General features: G+C 34.3%; 1 long non-coding RNA gene across 1 annotated transcript; it reads right to left on the bottom strand.

Annotated features, from left to right (window-relative positions):
• Positions 1-78: 78 nt before the first annotated feature.
• On the bottom strand, positions 79-9814 carry LOC125655316 (uncharacterized). The gene is made up of 11 exons (XR_007362690.2): positions 9600-9814; positions 8912-9039; positions 7287-7378; positions 6769-6975; positions 5556-6666; positions 5057-5228; positions 2654-2713; positions 2430-2509; positions 1758-1854; positions 643-1671; positions 79-250 (listed from the first exon to the last, which is right to left on the bottom strand). It is a non-coding gene; the product is annotated as an uncharacterized LOC125655316 (long non-coding RNA).
• Positions 9815-10720: the final 906 nt, after the last annotated feature.

Here is a 10720-nt window from a genome sequence, read left to right as displayed (position 1 = left end):
AAATTCTGCTGCTTTAAGAGCTAGTTGTGACCCATAACAGAATTTGGAGTTGTCGGTGATAAGAAACAAACTATATTGCATTTTTCAAGATTTGTATTTCATTTTTTCTGAATTATTGAATTTCACAGACAGCAGCAATGACCATGTTTTCCGTCACATATCTTCTTGATTCGCCGAATGTTCATGTACTCGATACCTTAAAGAATGCGTTGAATTAGTTTATCTGTGCACTTCGGGTTAGAGATTAAATCTGCAATGCATAAACAAGATGTTAAAATAACGGTCGCTAAAATACTTGTAGAAAATATTTTTGAGTGATATGATTTTCCAAAACAAACAGTTAAGATTAAACAAGCGAAAATGACGGAATTCAAATTTCAATTACAACTAGAAAAATTCATATTACAAAGAGAAAATGAGATAATGCAGATTGATAAAATGCAATTAAAAATGAAAGACAGGAAAATGAAAAAGTTAATGCTGAGCGAGTAAATGAAAATGAAGAAAATGGAAAGAGAGAAAGAAATGAAAAAACCCAATGAAACCGGAGAAAAAAAAAAGAAAGTGAAATAGCTGAAAGAGAAATAGAAAGGAAATTTGAATTAGAGAAATTAAAATTACAGCACAGATCGACAATCTTACCTGTCAGAAATGAATTCGATGCTGCTAAAATATCAGGTTAGTTCCGTAATTAGAAATAATCTGTGTACAAATATTTCTGGAATTTTGAGAAAGCTCCGGATATCTTGAAATGATCGTGATATGCTTGGTCCACTTCGTCACTAAGTGTCTTGACTGGCAAAGCAGCCGATATTTACTGGACGCTGGCCATAACTGAGAGTTCATATTATTACAAGGCAGTGATCTTAAAAGCTTATGAATTATTACCTGAAGCGTACAGATAAAAATTCAGAAAATAGAGAAAATTTTACAATCAAACATATGTTGAATTAGCTAGAGAAAAAGAAGATTTATTTGATCAACGTAGGTCATGAATTAAACAAATTTGTGGGAATGCTTGCACAGTAATTTAAGAAATTTCAGTCTTGTGTTACCCTGCATGAAGATGTGCCCTATATAAATTCAAACCATGAATCCACTTTGGACCAGGAAGTAAAGCTTTCAATTCACTTGAAAAAGAGTTTTATAAGTGTAAACAACTGCAGGTATTGATCGAGAAATTAGCAGTACAGTACAGTGTTATAATAACGCAGATGCATTGTTTAAAAATATATACATGTGTAACAACTCTATATTAAAATTTGACCATCTCATTTGACAAGTTATGATAAACGAAGATGATTTTAGGGGACAGTACTTTTGATTAAGTTACAGACAAAATAACCATGCGTACAATCTATGGAAGGCAAAAACGATTCCCTTTCGTTGTTAGTTACACTATAGAACACGCACATATACTCACATATAGACACATAAACACACAAACACATACTACAAGTCTTTTTCACAAACAGACACTGATGAATTTGAGCATGATAAGTCATTCCAGAGTCCGTTGAGTATTCCCAGTATTTCCAAACAGTCTTCCTTTCCTTTTCTGTCATTGGGTTCGCCCTTGTTCCAGTTCTTAAAGCTCAGCGGTATTTCTGAAAAAAGTCCAGATCCATGTACCTTCCTCTACCGTGTCTGCCCCACCTATCCAGGCCCGTGCTAAAAATGAAGCTTCGTTTATACATAAAACTTATAGATACTGTACACAGAATGTCAAATGCAATTTGTTAGATGCGAATAATCACCTGTTCCTGGGTTATTGTTAATGAGATTTTTTATAAAGTCGTTTTCATCCTTTGTGCCAATTTCAGCTAGTTTTCCTGACAAACGTCGGCAGAATTGCTGAAACAAAATCATTTTTGAAAGAATCCATGAAATAACAAAACCCAATAACAATACATTATCCGTCTCCTATTACCATAAACAAATGCTTTCCTTGGAAAAAAAGAAATGCTCTTGTACAGCAATAGCAAAACCAGCTACATAATTATGTCGTATGAATGTATCAAAGTTTGATTCAACCTAGTCGTTCCAAGTATGAATAGGTCTAGATAGTTTCATCCAAAGACTTATTTGACAATGCCTTCTTTTCATGTTGCGTATATCATGCTTTTTGTGTGTGAACATAATGCACATGTTTAGATCTATTGAAACACACGGTGCATGCATCAGACAATAATTTATGAGCGTTGAGACACCATTTCCTCTGCCTATTTTTCCGTCCGCATTTGATATCACTTTGTCAATATCCTTATTTTATTTGGGCGATACATAAGTGTATAAAATGCGAAACTTCACGCAGATTTACATTGTATTTCTGATCTCAACATTCTGCTTTTATATAATTGAATGGAAATAAATCGTTACAAAATTCAAAATCTTCCTGAACTACTCGTTTTGACGTCTGTTTTACTTACATCAGCAGTTTTCCATGTTGATTTTTGTGTGTTTAACTTATAACATGATCTGCCATGTTTGTTCCAGCCCCGAGGACAATCTGGGAAATTCAGTAAACATAATCATGAACATTGATATAGAATCCATGGCAATGCAATTACATTTATTTTCGAAAAATTATAAATCCGTCTTACTGTAAATTTACAAAATAAGAGAAAAAGATATGTTACTTCGATGTACTTACTTGTAAGTCGTTTTATCTGTGTTTCGAGATTTTGGATATTCTTTGAAAAATCTTCTTTCACTATTGTAAAGATAGTAAAATCAAAATATTTACAATTTCTTGAGAGCATACGTATGAATAGAATAATGATCTATCAAACAAGTTTCGAAAGGTTCCGGTACATATAGGAAAATATTTCAAAGACAATGCCATCTGTTAGATCGTTTGTTAGATACAGATTTACCTACGGGTTCATCCGTTTACCCGAGCAAGATATAGGGCTACATGTAACGGCGGATGTGACAGGTCAGTAGGATATACTTAATCTTCGCCCCGATCTCTGCTCTGGTCCATGAATTCGTGTTTGCCCTACTGTTAATTTTGAATTCTTCGTTGGATATCTGGGATTTATGACTTTTCGTTACCTTCACTTTTGTTTTGGTAAAGACTAGGCTCATTCTACTCACAAGTACTTTGAAGTTGATATAAAAAAGATGACACATTTCCCAATTAATAATACTTATGTAGTCTTTGGTAATAAGGTCTTCTAACAGTATGTTTGAATTCTCATGGGCACAGATTGTTCTCCTATGTTTCATGACCTGTTTTTCTATTCATATGAAACAGAATTTGTTCAAATGCTTCTAAGAAAAAAAATCTTGATATAGCATTTAATATATCGACGGCGTTTTATCTATTAACAATGCTCATTTTCATTCATGAAAAGTGACTATAGCGAACAGTGATCAATCGTGTAGCTCCCATAAGCAATACAAAATATATAGTTGGGCAAACACGGACCCCTGGACACATGAGAGGTGGGATCAGGTACCTAGCAGAAGTAAGCATCTCCTGTCGACCGGTCACACCTGCCGTGAGCCCTATAAACGGAGTTACTGTAGTCACAATCAGTGTGTCAAGAACGGTCTAATAATCGGTATGAAACACATCAGACAGTATTTGACCCAATGATAGGTAGGATCGATATGTCGACTCAAAATATCTCAAATAAATTCATTGCACAATTTCCCATGTCGTAACAATAATTTATATTAGAAATGTAAGTTATTACTGTGCTAAACGTTGCCTGGCCAAGATGTTACAGATTGTGCTGTCTTCGACTCAGTCTCTATCTTGAGATGTTTGACACAAAGTCTCTTACAACAAAATTAGTAATTTTCTATCAAAAATTATAGGTGTTTCCAGATTTATATCCATCTAAACTAAAAAAAAGTCATTACTATTCTCCGAATAATTGCAGAAAATTGCGTCTACGGCTGTGCTTGAAATAACTAAAACGAGGGTCGTTGGGATGAATGTTTTATTGAATAGGAAGCTGGTAATGATAGCATGAAGGTCATGAAGAAAGAGACATTTACTTAGTGCAAAGGGTGGCAGACATATTTGATGGGAAGATTAACATGTTTTGCATCAAATTGTGATGTCTATAAGAACTGTGAAATGTGAGAGTGTATGCCGGTCGCCTGCTCGGACATGTGGGTTTCCTCTGGGTACTCCGGTTTCCTCCCACATAAATGACCCCCTAGCGCAAACATATGTGCACTAAACAACCCCATTGGAAATAAGCTTTTGAGATTTCATGGGTTATCCTTTGTATGTATATATGTATGTATATACCGAATAAACATTTACTTTTATTTATTTAACTGTTCCTGTAATTTCCAAGTGACATTTAGAGCCTGTATAAGTGTTTGTGATAATCAATTCACTTCACTTCACTGGGGACACTGTGTCAAGATACACGTAATACACGGTAAACATTAATTCACTAACATAAATCCAAGTATGAATTACTAATCTAAACGTTAGTATGGGGTTTGCTGTCATTAAACGTGGGGACGGCTAACTGTAATATGGTGACGTTGAAGACTGTTACTTAAGTCATACAAAAGGAATATGTTTTCTGATTAAATGTAGGGTTTATGGCGTTAATCTCAATTTTAATCAATTATTGAAATTTGTTATCAATGAACGACCCCTAGACATCCAATTAAAGTGTTGTTGGATGTTACGATCATACTGTGTATTTCCTTTGAAATCCTTTAGCGGAATGAAGGCATTTCGAGTAAACAATTACAGGGGATAGAGAGAACGAGGGAATACTGGGTATGTCAAAAGGAGATAAGAAGAAAGATGGAAGGGAAGGATGGGGAGAGAGCTGGAAGGGAGGGGTAATGGAGATAGGAGGGACAGGAAAACAGGAAGGATTGGCTGACCACTTCCATGGAAGGATATAGTCTGGTACAAATACTACATTTCACAATTATTCATTTTTCGTCAATATACTAACAATGCATAGACAACACACACAAATAAAATGGGTGTAGAGATTTAAGAATGAGTACCAGATGTTATGAGTTTTTTTAATAGTATTCTGAGAGAAATATTTAAAGGCTAACGTACATTTTTTTTCCAAATCGCTTCATTGATCTTTCAAATACGATTCTAGATTGATCGTGTAATCCTCCGCTATGCATCGCTCATCGTTACGTTTGATACGAAGAGGTTGGGAAAACCCAATCTGTACTTGTAGACAGAAAACGAAAAATGCAAAACCCAATACTTCAGTCGTCATCTGAAAAATAAATGAAGAAAAAGTTGAGTTGCCTTCAAAGTAACATGCAAAGGTACTATACAGCACGGAGAATACAAATTGTGTTAAAATATTTGTATCAAATATCCATGAAAATTTGTCATTGCTTGTAAATATCAAGTAATAATATTAATTTATTATTCTTCTCCATTTATGCTAATGTCGCAAAGCTTAATTCAATTTCATTACGATTGAATAAATAGAAAACAGAATAGAATATGTTCATGAAAAGAATCAATGAATTACCAAAATGATATTGTCTAGATAGTTTTGTTACTGATGTTTTACAGAAATATCACAAGATCATACCTGTAGTTTCTACAATGTGATTTGACGGATTTATAGCAGAGGTATAGATCAGTTTCCAATAATAAATCTGCACACTGTCGAATATGAAACACTTGTGGACTTTATTGTGACAAACCAGGAAAGTAAATCAAAATATCACTACAAACCGGATGTATATATTTTCTTCTTGCTAGTCTGCAATATCCGAGACACCGGGTTTATATCGAAAACGAATGAAGGTTTTTAATTTTACATTTACTAATCTAGTATATTGTATCTTACTTCGTTACTAGCTTGAAAATACGGGTGTATATTTAATTGCTGTGCTGTGCTACAATTTGGAAATTCATTTCAAAATTAAGGATTATCTCCCCCATGCATAGCTCTGATCTTTAGACGAATTTGACCCCAGTCTTTGTCACTCTGTTTATTTAGTTCTTACAAGTTTATTATTATTTCGGATTTCCAACATTTCAGCTTGAGTATCACTGAAAATACATATTTGTCGAAATGCAAATCTGGTGCATCAAAATTGGTACCGTAGAAGTTTTACATTATAACCTCTGGGTCGAGGTATCTGCTGGTGGACTGTTAGTCCCCGAGGGTATCTAAAGCCCAGTAGCTAAGTACTTCATTACTAGCTTGAAAATAAGAATGTGTATTTAATTGCTGTGATAAAATTTAGAAATTCGTTTCAAATTTAAGGATTATCTCCCTCATGCATAGCTCTGATCCTTAGACGAATTTGGCTCCTGTCTTTGGCACTCTGTTTTTTTCCTAGTTCTTACAAGTTTCTTGTTATTTCGGATTTCCAATATTTCAGCTTGAGCATCTGGTAAATCAAAATTGGTACCGTATAAGTACTACCTTACGGACTTCACCTCAAATATGAAGCAATTTTAAAGGTGCAAGCAGTAACTCTGGAGTGAGTGTTTCGGAGTTTATTGGCAAATTTTGTATAAATTGTAGCACTGCCGAAACAGTCAGACGTATAGCTGCGAAATGAAACCTGTTATATGTACACAATACCACGATGTAAAAGAAAAAGAATTAACACTTTGCAATGTAGACTCATGCTAAGTATATTTCGTAATTTACAGCTTGATTCCTTTCTCTTCTTTACGTTCGCAACCTAAAATGAGAATAAGGAATGGCTTGGAATCATTATTGGATTGTATTTAAGGTTAAATGATTGAGGATTTGGTATGTTCAGTTGTTAAAATATAATCATTACCGAAATCCTTTGATTTCACATAAAAGTCCCGAATATTCATATTGAGAGCTGACATAACTTTTTCAATAACATCGTTTAAGTTACGTGGATCCTTCTGGCGAGTAATGATATGGTGGCCATCAGTAAGGTGCCTTTTCTTATGTACAAGCAGGAATCCCTCAGTTGGGTGAGGATCATAGTACCGAACTTCAAACCTCCCTATGGTCTCTTGAAAAGTCCAAATTTATTAAAGGATCGTACTTTCAAAGAATATAATCTAAATCATATATATTTGTCAAGTGATTTTCTAAAATATCTCTTCCTGGATGTTATTAGGATAACAGTTTAAGTACTATGTTTTTACAAAGATAATCATATGAGTTTGGTTGAAAGAAGTTTGAATATATTATTCTCAATGTTATTAGGAGCACAAGCTCAATACTACGGTATTCTATTTTCTAAAGGATTTTACAAACATAAACACATATGTGCAGTTGAGAGAAGTTTTGATAAGTGATGCCTCAAAAGTAGATACAAACCATTTGTGGACATCCGGATGACTGCTGCTTCAGGTGAATGGGCCGTATCGGGGTGAAATCTTACCGCTGTGGTTCGACACTCTTCCAGAGACCTACATGTAAAACAATACAAAGGCTTTGCGATACACTGGAATACAGAAGTTGCGCACATTATATTGTCATTATAACAATCTAGTTTGCCAATACAACCTATTATTGGACCCAATGCTTTCTAATGTGTTTCATACCGATTGTTAGGTCGTTCTTAACACACTGAATTTGTTTACAGATAACTCCGTTTACCTGACTAAGATATAGGGATTATAGCGGGTGTGACTGGTCGACAGGAGATGCTTACTCCTCCTAGGCATCTGATCACACCTCTGGTGTGTCCAGGGATCAGTGTTTGCTCAATTATCTATTTTGTATTGCTTATAGGAGTTATGAGATTGATCACTGTTCCTAATTTTCACCTTCCATACTCTGAAGTTGATGAAAGGTGAAGATAATGAACAGTGATCAATCTCATAACTCCTATAAGCAATACAAAATAGATAGTTGGGTAAACACGGACACCTGGACACACCAGAGGTGGGATCAGGTACCAAGGAGGAGTAAGCATCCCCTGTCGATATTAGAACTATATTGGAGTTCCTCATTGATAATATGCAAATAAATTTGGAGCTAAAGTTTTTGAACATCCTGTTAGAATTAGCAGGCGTGTTCGTCAAATATATAGTATTTCTTTGCATTCTTTAAACTCAGAATTACCTAAAAATGTACATTTGAAACGAAAAAATATCTTACGTTGGCCCTCAAGTCGGCAATTAGTTACATCGACTTTTTTATTATTGCTTTGGGTCCATACATCAAATGGAACTTGAAATAAGACACTAAGAAATATTCCACGGTTGCTTCATGGTTGGATGTTTTACTGAATATGAATGCTAATGAACGCAAGTCAATGACAAAGTGGATTACTCTATTTTCAACGCCCCATGCCGATACAACAATATTCCATCATCACATACATATGATTTTTATGCGTTCCAACCAATTCAATTCGCGAGAGCTTGTTCCGCGTATGATCAATAATTTTGAAGACAACAGAGGCTACTGACTAATTAATTCATGGTTTGAGGGGTTTCAATGTTCTTACTTAAGGTAGGCATTTTTGCAAATTCCCTGGCCGTTATAATGAACATTTCTATATACTACATGACATTTGATTGGATGCTGTTTGAAGAGTGTCATTCTAACTGGTTGATACAAGTATTGACCACAAATTTGCTTTGTTTACCTGATCAAGATTTATTTCTCACGGCAGATTTGACAAGTTAACAGGGAACACTTACTTGTGTTGAGCACCCTAACACTACGATGTGTCATTGACGCTTGTTTGTCCTGTTTTTGATTTTATTTTTTGATAGTATTATGAGATAGAATACTGTTTGGTATATTCACTTTTGTCATAAAGGCAGTTCAGAAACATCTGCTTTGAATCACAATGAGGTTTTCATTCAACGCAAGGAAATCATTCACTGAGATAAACACAGCCTGATAATTTACAATCTATGTTCATTTCTAAATTATGAAGATGTATATATCTTTATCTTTATCCTTTGCATTAGAAAAAAATGTCTTACGGAATCCAACGATGAATGACATCCACTAGACTTATTGATTCATCACATAAAACCACCACGTCTTCAAAAGAATTGTCCCAGATGGTGTTATTCACTGTGTCCAAATGTTCATACCACCGTCCAGATAGCTACATGTTTGTATAAGTTACTTACGTAAGACATAACTTGAAATACTATTTGACATAGGCTAGACTTTTTGAAATCATAGATAGCTGCCTCTTCAACAAAAATAAATAAGGGAAATATTTATATGTAGTGATCCAAAAATTACTTTGTTAAACACCACTCTTATTCCACGCACAAGTACTCTGAATTTGAATATAAAAACTTGCTTGTAGGAGTTATGAGATTGATCGCTGTTCGTTGTCTTCGGCTTTCATATGTACTATAGAACAGCTATTTTTGGTGTTTCTCTTTGAATAGATTTCTTTCTCTTTTGTATTTGCTCAGCGCTATTTAGAAAAAAAGACCTTGTCTTTTAAAATATTTCTACATTAAAATGTGTTTATTTTGACACCTAGTTGTCCTTCCTCGTGATGGTTTCAACTTGATACTGATTTTTTTCACACAATAACATTAGCAAAATGCTTTATTAGTTATTTCAGACAGGAAGCTTACACGGTTTATACGTTTGCGATATACGATGGGTGATAAACAAATATATCTAAAACGATGATCTGTTACAAACCGTTTTGTGATCCACAGTCTTTGGATCCATATAGTCTTCATTGAAGATTCCGGGATTTGAAGATAACGAAGATTCGGAACATCCAATAAAAAATACGAATAGAAATACTACAGAAGTATACATCCTTAAGACTATTTGCAATATGATGTAAACAGTTCAACTCTCCTTTTTGACAAAATGGATCAGCAGGTTTGATCTATCTGTTATATACATGTATTATCGATCTTACAACGCATCAATACGCGCATGAAATCTTTTCGCTAAGAAATATAGGGCATTGCGCATATCAGTATTGCAGGAAATAAAGAAGTGGATATTGTCCATCAGCATGTACATGATTAGAAATCATTTCGAGTTGATCATCATTCTAAACTTGTAAAAGGGTGATCAAACGAGTAGTATTCACTGTTCGTTATCTTCACCTGTCATACAAAACTTGAGTTTATGATACATGTGTTGAAAGGTACATAACTGTACAAGAATGGTATACAGCTGTACAAGAAAGGTATAGAACTGTACAAGAAAGGTATACAACTGTACAAGATGCAATTTCTTAATCTTGGTTGCCTTCTTTTTCTTTCATATGCAAAACTAACAATGCAAATATTGAATAAAACCCAATATGTACCGAAAGTCATTGATCAATGATTGTACATGAAAAATTCCGTTTGAAATATGTGTTCAATATTGAGATTTTTTAAAAACAAGAAATACCACAATTATAGCAGATTGGTAATGTATGCTTAGGAATGCAAATATATGTCGTTCAAAACGTTTGTTAGACATTGAAATATTTCCTACAAGAAACAGTACGATTCAAGCGGAATGGTCATGTATAATGACGTAATTCCTTACGTCTGTATACATCTGCATCTAAAGCCACAGTAGATTTAATGTTTAACGATTGCTGTTGTAATTTATAGGTTTGTGATAAGTAGTTACAAAACGTTTTGCTGCAAATGTCTAAAATGTCTTGTCAGTTGAGTGTCCATGATCTCTCTATTTTACTGAAAATGATATTAATGGAAATGCAGACACTCTGATTAAAGTTGGGTTAAATGTTTTTCTCGTGTTTAAATATAAGACTAAGCTTGGTCATGTAAGTGATTTTGCAATGTCAT

The sequence above is a fragment of the Ostrea edulis genome, chromosome 7 (assembly GCF_947568905.1).
Source record: "Ostrea edulis chromosome 7, xbOstEdul1.1, whole genome shotgun sequence".
Classification (NCBI taxonomy): domain Eukaryota; kingdom Metazoa; phylum Mollusca; class Bivalvia; order Ostreida; family Ostreidae; genus Ostrea; species Ostrea edulis.
Note: the sequence above shows the minus strand (reverse complement) of the source record. Positions and strands in the feature narration are given on the sequence as shown.